The sequence below is a fragment of the Crocodylus porosus genome, unplaced genomic scaffold (assembly GCF_001723895.1).
Source record: "Crocodylus porosus isolate Cpor-Errol unplaced genomic scaffold, CroPor_comp1, whole genome shotgun sequence".
In the NCBI taxonomy this organism is placed as follows: domain Eukaryota; kingdom Metazoa; phylum Chordata; order Crocodylia; family Crocodylidae; genus Crocodylus; species Crocodylus porosus.
Window position 1 is genome coordinate 45,206,684 of NW_017728948.1, and position 10,909 is coordinate 45,217,592.

A 10,909-nucleotide genomic window follows, 5' to 3' on the forward strand; every position below is an offset into this window, starting at 1 on the left:
GGGCTCGGACAATAAAGAAATTCTTCTTTATGGTCCAGCCTGAAACGGTCTTGCAGGAGTTTGTGAGCCCCAGAAGCTCCAGAGAGCAAGTAGCCCTGAGCCACTTGCCGGGGCAGCTTTTTGTACTGCTGGGGCCAGGACAGGTGCTAACCCCGGGCTTTGGCTCCCCCTGGCTGCAGATCCAGGAGGAGTCAGGCAGGGTTATTTGCCCTAAGTGGCACAATTTGCTCCACAACGAAGTGCATGTCTGAGCACATGCGCTGAAGCAAAAAGCCCCGGCTCAAATTTGCACCACTTCTATTTGAGCTGCTGCAAGCGCACGTGCTTGCATGTGTGGATGTGGCCAGTGTGTCTTCACAATCCAGTCAACTGCCTCAGAAACCAGTCGAGTACCTCCACCAAATTCTACACTCCCCACCATCATCTCCCATAAGATCCCTGTCCAGAGGTAGAGCCAGGATTTAGAAAGGGAAGGAGAGAAGGGGTGTACACGGGTGGCTGCACCCCCATTCCCAGCCCCTCCCAGTCCAAACCCACCAATGCAGACAGATTGTATTGTGGGAGCCTCTAGGGACTTTCTTAAAGTCTCCAAAGCAGGTAAGAATCCCCCCTCTTCTCCTCTGAGCTCAAAGGTACATCCCTTCCCCTTTCCCCTGCCTGCTGCTTTACCTGCTGTCCCCAAGGTGGGAGAAGCTTTAAAGCAGTGGTTTCCAACGTGGTGCCTGTGGGTGCCATTATGCCCCCAGAAGTTTGTTCAGGTGCTCGTGCACATTTTCACAATCAGTAAAAATCATTATTCCAACAGATATTTTTTACTTAAATATTTTTGTAAGAAAAGGGAAGCTGTAAATTCTGAATGTTAATATTCATATTGGTCCCCACTGCTTTTTCTTTTAAATTCGAATGTGCCCCTGGACATAAACGTTGGGAACCCCTGTTTTAAAGCCCCTCCTGTCCATTCCACCTAGCTGCCCATGTCCTCATCTCCATAAATGGGGCATGTTCTCTTTCCCCACCTCACTTGAACACAGGTCGTTCTCACATATCTGTCTTCCCTTCCAGCACCCAACCCCTTCTGTAAACATTTCCTTCCCAAGATCTGACCGGTCTCAAGTCCCTCTCACTTTAAGTAATGTAACCTTTCACCCAAATGTATATTTGCTTCTAACTGCGTAAAGCAATACATTAAGTTCACATTATATTTTTAAGTAACATGTTTGGATCTCTTCAGCAACCTGAACTACAGTCTAGAAAAACTATCACAGGAAGTGACACAGATTTGGCCACAGCATCAGTTAAATTGTATAAACCGAACATAGAGCCAGAATGTCACTCATAGTATAAAACTGCACTAAATAGTATACTCTTGACTGGACATCACAAGAAAAAAACAGTTTCTAGGTATATCCCTATCGATTAGAACTTCTGCTATTTTCTTCATAGGGAGAAAAAAAAATATGTAGTAAGCACAGATTAAAAACACATTTATTTCCTCCTAGTACCTGCCAAATAAGGCCCAATTCACAAAGCATTTATGTTTTAAGTCCCTTTGAAGTCAATGGGATTTAAAGTTGAACACACTAGGGCTTACATTTCAGTTAACTTCATTAATGTGCCTTTGCTTTAACTTATTATGCTGTTTTGGTAACATCATAGCTATGGCCACAAATCTGAAAGTGCTGACATAAATTTGGTATCAAAACTTGCCTGTAAGATGAGAAGCCTGGACAAAATCCACTTGTACACCAAAATGTTTTCTAGAACCAGCAGACTTACAAGAGGGGGAGGGAAAGATCAGGAAAAAACAACTGACCTTGTAACTCTAAGATAGTTGGAAGGCTTCCACCGCTCTACAGCCAGTATCACTCTTACCAATCCATAACAAATGTCACTCATTTCTGATCATGTTCCTCTTCATAGAATTTAAGGTCAGAAAGGAACATTGTAACTATCTGATCTGAACTGTTGTAGGCCATAGAATTCCACTGAACAATACCTGCATCATGGTAACAATGATACTTGACTTCAGCCATAAGTTAATGTGTTGTTTGTCAATTTTAAGTTTCTCTTTTTCAACATAACATTTGTAGGAAACATTAAAACAAACACACCCCAAAAATAATTTTAAAAAAAGGCCAGATGTGGACACTGAACCACCATTGACTATATTCACTCAATGTCCTTAACTAGAATCATAGCCTCTGACTTACTACTGACCAACGCATCAGAAATCTTGTAAGTGTTGTACTAGCAAATTAATCAGAAAAGAGATGAGCAGTATTGGAAAGAGAGACCTTCAAAAATGTAATGTAAAGGAATGACTAAATATAGGATGAAATGATAAGACTGGGAGACGGAACATAAGGAGGATCAGAAGAAGGAAAAAAAAAAAAGAGTAAGAAGCCATCAGAAGAAAAAGATAAAATAAGTAGAAACGAAAAAACAGGCAACATGCTTAAGAAAGTGCCAGGATAAACAGATTAAACAGATGCACATCCCTAAAGCACTAGATGATTTTAATTTCTACCAAGGAGATAAATTATAATCCATACCTCCCCTTCAGCAATCCCTTGCAGTTGAAGATGAATGGCCTTCCATGACTGTCTTATCTGTGGGTCTGAAGAAGGTAGGTGAAGCAGATCCAGGATCAGACTCTTTCAATTTGGACATGCGTTTCCACGTGGGATGTGTGGCTCCAGTTGACTGACCAAGTCTGCAACACTCTGTTTTTGCCACTCCCACTTTGTCTCCTGTTCTCATTGTAAGGTTTCAAAGTACTGAGATCCTTGCAGAAGATACTTCCTCCATTTAGGGCGGTACTGGGTAACAGTCTCCCACAAACTGATGCTGATGTTGCATTTTCTCAAGATGGCCTTGAGAACATCCTTGAAGCACTTTCTCTGCCCTCCTCTTGAGCGTATGCCTTGACTGAGCTAGGAGAATAAAAGTTTGCTTTGGGAGTCTGGAGTCAAGCAGCCAGATAATGTGGACAGCCCAAAAAAGTTGATGTTGGATGCCTCAATGCTTGTAGTATTTGCTTACGAGAGAACCCTAATGTTGGTGTGTTTATCTTCTCACTGGATTCAAAAGATCTTCTGCAAGCAGCATTGATGGTACTTCTCCACCAACTTGAGGTGTTTCCTATATGTCGTTCACCTCTCAGCTTCATACAGGAAGGTGGGGATCACATCTGCTTGATAACCAATGAGCTTGGTTTTGGATCCGATGTCACGATCTTTGAACACCTACTTCCTCAGATACCCAAAGGCTGCACTTGCACTTAAGGCAAAGTTAAATTTTTTGTTGATATCAGTCTTCTGCGAGAGATGGCTACCAAGGTACAAGAAATATTCAACAATTTTCCAGAGTCTCACCATGAATATGAGTTACTGGAGTTGGGAACTGTTCATCAAGAGCTTCTTGATGGAGGACCTTAGCCTTCTGAATGTTAAGCTTCAGACCCATTTTCTTGCATGCCTCGGTAAAGACACTGATGATTGCCTGAAGGTCTGGTTCCAAGTAGGCACAGACTACAGCATCAAAAGCATACCAAAGCTCTATGATTGAGATCAGAGTGGTCCTGGTCTTGACTCCAAGTTGGCTGAGATTAAACAGTTTACCATCCATTCAGTAGTTTAGCTCCACTCCAGCTGGAAGCTTATTGGTGGTCAGATGTAGCATTGCAGTAAGTAATATTGAGAAGAGTGCTGGAGCAATGATACAGCCTTACTCAACTCCTGTCTTAACCTCAAAGGGATCTGTGGTAGAGCCATTACTGAGAAACAGTGCTTGCATATGGTCATGGAGCAGGCAAAGAATGGTGATGAATTTCAGTGGGCATCAGTACTTCAAAAGGATCCTCCACAGTGCTTCCCAGCTGACAGAGTCGAAGGCTTTTGTGAGGTCAAAGAAGGCCATGTAGAGGGCCTTATGTTGTTCCTGGCATTTTTTCTGCTGATAAGCTGCGAAGATTATGTCAGTTGTGCCTCCTGATACCCTAAACCTATGCTGAAATTCCAGAAGAAGGTTTTCAGCAAGTGGAAGGAAAGTGTTCAGGAGATTTCTCACAATGATCTTTTCTGTGGTGGGCAGCAAGGTTATCCCTCTGTAATTTCTATAGTTGGACGCATCTCCTTTTTTGAAGATTGTCACAATCATGGCATCCCTAAGGTCCCTAATGTTCTAATGATCCCTAAGGTCATTGTTCCAAATCCTTAGGGTAGAAGGCATGGAGCTGTGATGGAGCTCCCACCTGCTTAAACATTGCAGTGGGGATTCCATCAGTTCCAGATGCCTTATCATTCTTCATCTGCTTGATAGCTTTCCTCACCTCATCAAGGGTTGGAGGGATTCTGACTGGTGTTGTGGGATGGAGTTGAGAACACTTTCATCAATGGAGTCTCAGACTGAGAAAGTCTTTAAAGTTCTCCTTCCAATAGGCATTGATAGTTCCTTTTTCCTTGATCAGGTCTCCTCCATCCTTAGGTCTCAAGGTGGTTGGGTCCTTGAGTGCTTGGATCATAGATGGCTTTTGGGGCATTGAAAATAACATGCACATCCTGGATGTCAGCGAGACGTTGAATCTCCTTCACCTTGTGTCTTCCCACCATCTGTTCATCACATCATGGATCCTGCTTTGGACTTCTGCCTTGGCTTGCTGGAGAGTCAATTTGTTTTGCTTGGAGTTGGTGACATTTTGCCAAGCACAAAAGGTCTTGCGCTTGTGGTCAATCAACACTTGGATCTCCTGGTCATTTTCATGAAACCAGTCTTCATGTTTCTTGGTAGAGAATTCAAATGCCTCTTTGTAGGCACTGATGATGGTGGACCTGAAGGCACCCCAAGCGTTGCCAACATTCTCCTATTGTTGATTTGAATTTGCCATTTTTTTGTTGGGGTGCTGGTGGAAAAGGGCTCAGTTTATTGGGTCCTTCCAGCTGTCATTTGGTAGTCAGTTTTAGCGATGTAACTGAGTGGATGAGTTGGTGATTTGCCCAGCAATCATCAGCTATTAGCATAGCTTGGGTTTTGCTAGCATCGATGTAATCCTGGGCATGAACAATGACATAGTCAATCAGGTGCCAATGCTTAAATCACAGGTGCTGCCATAATGGTCTTGTGCCTGTTATTCTGGTGAAACAGGGTATTGATGATAGTGAGTCTGTGTTCCACACATTTGGACAAGATGAGAATGCAGTTGGAGTTGACTTTTCCTGCTTCTTCCTTGCCAATGGTTCTGCTCCAGAGGTTTAAGTCCCTTCTGTCCCAGGGGCACAACTACAGGCCCCGGATGGGGCCTACACACCCTGGGAAAGAGAACCCCAAAAATAAAAGTTACTTACCTGTCACTGGATGCCAGACACAGGAGGAAGAGAGCAGAGCCCGCGCAGTTCATTAGCCGCACTTATATCCAGCTGGAGCCGGTGGGTGAAGTCAGGAGCAATCACTGGCCAGCGGCAATAAAAAGGATCACTGGTGGAGGAACGGGGAGAGCAGGAGAGGCAACAGAGGCTCTCCACACTGGCAGCTGGCTGTGCCAGCACAGAAGGGAAGACCCCAATCAGGGAGAGGCAGCGGAGGCTGAAGAGCTGCTCTGCACTGGGGGCAGACAGCCCCAGGGTGAAGAGACAGATTCCGCTTGAGGGAAGGCACCCCAAGCAGCTGGGATTAAAAGACAGCCCCATGCCAGTCACGGGCAGTACTGGTGCCTAAGAGAAGATCACGCTCCTGAAGGAGCCCTAAAAACCCCAGAGATGGCAGAGACTTCATGCTCCGGGTTCCCACAGGCACAAAACTGAGAGGAAGGGCTAACCCAGAGAGGAACAAAAGATTCCCTCGGTGAAGGCACAGAGCACAGCAGCACTGGGGAACGGCACCTGGCCCAGGTTCTAGGGCAAAGAGAGAGATAGAGAAGGAGCAGCTTAGCCTGACCGCTCTTCTTCCATCCACCTTCCCTTCTTTTCTTCCCTTAAGTCCCCCTTTTTCCTTTTACTGCCACTCATTGGTGGATAGTTTACTTTTTTGCTGCTTTTCATGGCTTGTCTTTTTCTTTGCTTAATCCGTGGTTAAGTCCACCCCATAGGAGACCTGACCACCACCTCAAAACCAGGGGTGCTTGGGGCTCAGCAAGAAGCCAATGACAACAGGAGGGATAAATGAGAGAGAAAAATTCTACAGCCCTGCAACCTACTAAAGAAATGAGGTCAAGAACCAGCCCTGGAGAGGGCATAAGGATCTGAGATCATCTAGACTGGAGGGATGGCCACATTAAGATTACGTCGCTCACCAGAGGTTGGCATAAAGACGGGGTATAGGGAAGGTGGAGCCCCATGAATATCCTCTGAGAGGAGTGACTGACCCTGAGGGATCTACAGGAGAAGACCCCTCCACTGAAAATACACTCAAAGTCACGGCGGACGAGTTCAGGGGCTTTCTCCAGAGAGATCAAGGCCCCTCTCAGCGGTCACTTGAACCCTTGCCACATCCACCACCAGGTGCTTGGGCTAAGGCAGTTCGTGAGCGGGTATTTGAAACTAGGCGGGCACACCTTCCAACTCTGGCACTGAAATCACCAAGAAGAATATATCCATCTTCCTCTAGAATGTCAGAAAGGACTTGGTCAAAGTTGGCATAAAATTCCTCTTTGGTTTCATCAGCAGCATCAAGAGTTGGGGCATACGTGCTGATGACAGTAAAGTATTGAGTCCCTGACAATTTAAAATGATGAAACAAAAGGCGCTCATTAATTCTGATAAGAAACTTGTTGAGTTGGTTTATAAGTACTTTGATACAAGAGACAATAGAGAGAAGGCTTTCTTCCTTCTATTTAGGGGCTACCAGAAGGTGTTTTAAGCAGACCAGGGAGATTAGGTCTGAAGGTTTATAAGGTCCTCTAGAAAGAGACCTCACATTAAAACTAGATACAAAATTTAGGTTTTGTAAATGGACTTTTTTGTTTTATCAAGATAAAATTATTTTACAATATGTTTCTAATAAAAAGTTAGTGACTTTCTTTCCCTTACAGTTTAATTCCTTCCGTTTAAGCAACTCCAAATCGGAGGCTCAGACCTTGCAGCACTGTGATAGTCCATTTCACCCACTCTTTTACCCTTTTCCTAGTGTAATGTAACTTTTTCTCCCAGCATTTCTTCCTCACTTACATTTTGATCCTGCCTGCTTGCAAATGCAAGACCTCCCAGTGACTTCAATAGGATTTAGCACCTTAGAAAGAACCATGAGTTCCCAAAGCACTATTCATTGTCACTTTTCACATGAACTACTACCTGTGCAATTTCATTTATAATTGGAAATTAAACCAGGTTGAGCCTCCAATGCCCAGGAAAACCAGGAGGCTGACTACTACAAAGGGAAAGGCAGCAGCATGGCTCTAAATATAAATGGGATCTTTCCCTCAGAGAACTGCTACAGCTCACACATAGCTCCCACCCTAACTTTCTTACTCTCCTTGTAAACCCAGATCCAGATTAGCCCTTCGTTTAGTTTTCTACTGAACAAAACATGAATAGTTCATATGGCTACAGAAGGACTCTGGGGGATACCCAGCCAAAGCAATACTTCTACATTTTTAAATAATTTTCCCTTTCTCTTTATTGTTTTTGTTGGGAAAAGCTATTTCTATTCTTGAAAGCAGTAACGTGTCCCCTCAGGAGCTCCTTTTGCAGTCTGAGAAGGCTGGCAAGTTTATTTTTGCATGGAAACTTTACTCAAGACAATTAAGCAGATCCCAGCTAAGAATTACTTTTCAGTGCAAATTAAACAAAGCCAGTTACTTTCCTTGTGGAAGAGTATGTACTTGCACACAAACCCCACAAAAATGCCAACTTCATAAGTCAGGCCAACAAAGACAGGTGCAAGAGCTTTTCCCCCAGGCTCATATCAGGCTTGAGGCATAGTGGTGGATCACTACAGAGGAAACTTCCATTGCTCTTGCACTGAGAAACCTATTAGAAATAAATTAATATTTACTTTCTTGTGTTATCCATCTGACACCTCTCAAGTACCAAATTCACATTAAACAATTCTTTACAAACAGAAACAAAGGCTCAAGAGCTTAAGAAATGCTAGCCAACCAATGAAAAAGCATGATATGCCCTGGCTAGGGAAAGGAATCCTAAAATGAGGTTGGGACAGGAAATTCACAGTGTCACAAACCCTGTTATGTTTTGGGGGGTTGTGGTGTGTCATGAACGTGTTCTTATATTTTGCTGTACTGATATTTGTGTGGTCTCATTGGAAAGCCCATGTTGTATTGTATCATTTATGTTTCTTTTATCACTGTACAGATTATGTCATGCTGTCTATTTCTATCTTTATAATTTGGACATGGTTCAGAAAAGGGACTGAGTTATGCACACTTAAAGGCAGGTACCACTTCCACATACAGACAGAAGGAGATATTACTGGGTTGGGCACCCAAGGGCATGGTCTGCTTCATAATAGAGAGCTAACAGAGAAGTGGCCTTTTGGACAGGGGGCTGCAGGTGTCTCAAGGAGGTAAGAACTTTATGGAGGGCTCTAGTGACATATGATAATGTTGGTGGAGAGCCTGTCGGAAGTGATTTAGGAAGCTAGCTGTCTTTTGGAGCCCAGGCTTTGGAGGTTTAATGACTCCAGTAGCCAGAGCTGGCAGAATCAGCAGGAAGACTGAATTCTGGAGGTACTAGAAGGTCTCTCAGGATGGCTAGGGTGCAGCCAGAAGCATTGCTCGTTTTGCTTTTCTGTTTCCAAGCCCAAGGTTAGTTTTGTCTGCATAATTCTTTTTTCCTATATAATAAATCCCTATGCTGTTTTGTCTTCTTACTTGACTGCCTGTGGAAAGAGCAACTTCTAGGCAAGTGATATTCCAGGCTAGGTTTTCCTATAGAAAGGGGGACCTAAAATTTCTTTTACAACCCAATGGGGAGACCACTTAAGGTTGGCAGAGATTCCCTTACTACAGTACTGGAGTCCAGTATAAGGGTAGTGGAGCTGAGGCTTGCTGGGATAAAGAGTTAACTGGGGACAATTTCAGTCTTTTACTTGGGACAAGTAGCAGCACCATGAGGAAAAGCTTGGGGCTCTGCCCTCCCCCCACCCATGAACAGGACTGTGACAATAAGCACAGAACCTTTTCGGATAGTCTCCAAAGTTTGCTCCAGCACTGGTGCATCTGTAATGGTCCACCATGGCGGGCATCATAAGCCAGTGGCATTTTTAACACCTTATAGTTATTTAGATTACTCTGAGAAGGTCACAGTGATAAAAATTCTGGCAGGCAGCAGCAACTGCAGTAACACTAGTAATGGAGCTCCCGCAGGCCTCAACATTTTTAGACTCCAAGCACCTCTTAATAGGCTCTAGGCATCCCTTGGAAAGTGACAGGTCAGAGTTTTCATTTTCTGTAGTCAAAAAATGAGTGAAGACAGCAATTTTCCCCTTGCAAAGAACACAGAAAGACCATTCTGAGCATGTCAGAAGCTTTTTAATACTATGGATTCCTATTTAAAATCTCTGAGTTTATCTTGTGAATCATGCTTGCACACCTAACATTGCTTGGTACTGTACATCACTCCTGCAAGGATCTCCAGTATATCCTGGCACCTTGGCTGAGACTCACCGAGTTAGCGCAGTGTGGGAAAATAGTAGGAAGTTCACAGTACGGACAAGACCAGAAGAAGTGGGAAGAAAAAAAGAGTCCTGAATAGGAGAGGAAAAGCAAAGAGGTTGTGAAAAATAACCTGGCATCACAAAATAGCTTACAAGGAAATACAAATGTGACCATTTGTAGATGTTTGGCATGTTATGCTATGTAAAGGAAAGATCTTAAGGCACAATTGTCTAAATGCTGAATTTAACTCAAGTTGTTTCATTAGATCAATTCCAAAGACCGTGTGAACACTTACTGTGGTTGTTTGGGTTTTTTTTCAGTTTAGAGTAAGTCAATTAGGAACAAACTAAAGCCAAACCTAAAGGAGGCACTTTAACCAAAATAAGTGTTCATGTAGGCAGATGGATAGTTTAACTAAAATGGTGCATATTTGTGTGCAGAAATGCCTTGGTCTGATTCTTGGTGAAGAAGTACCTACATTTCAAAATAACAACACTAACTGGTATCTTTATTGGCAGCCTATGTTCTGTGGAAGTTCAAGAAAATGACTTCTGTCTTCACGGCTATTAGTTTCTTAACATTCATCAAAACTGAATCCCCAAAGGAAATTAAATCTAAAAAACTAAGACTTAAAGCAGCAGATCCCAAACTGTGGGTCATCATAACATCGCAACATCAATGGATGGGGTCATGGCAACGGGAGGCTGTGAGGTGGGAGTGAGGGGCCATGCTGAGGAAATGGGGTTGTCTCGGGAAGCGGGGTAACACAGGAAATTCACCTGCAGCCTCGAGCAACACACAGGGGAAACAGCAGGAGGAACCCGCACGGCTCGTGAGCCGCCTCTTTGTACAGCTGCGGCCGGCCGGTGACGTCAGCACTAGACGCTGGCTGGTGAAGCTAAAAATGGCGGCGGCCGTGGCAGGCGGGGCGGATGGCCCAAGAGTGGAGCGGCTGCAGGGATCACAGCAGGGGCAAGACCCGGAACGACCCCCAACCCAGGGGAAGCAAGCCGGGTTGCAGCCGGCACCGCCAGAGGAGCAAGCCAGACGGCAGCAGTCACTGCCGGAGGAGCAAGCTGGGCTGCAGCAGCCACTGCCAGAACAGCAAGTTGGGCGGCAGCATGCACCACTGGAGGAGTGAGCTGGGCTGCTACTGACATCCTCGGGAAAGCAAGTGGTGCAGACGCAGCCACCACAGGAGGAGCCAGCTGCGAGGAAGGTCTGGGAGGAAACTGGTGAGCCAGAGCCGGGGTGGTTGGAGGGACGGAGGCCTCAACACCGATGCTCCAAGCCCAAGGTTGA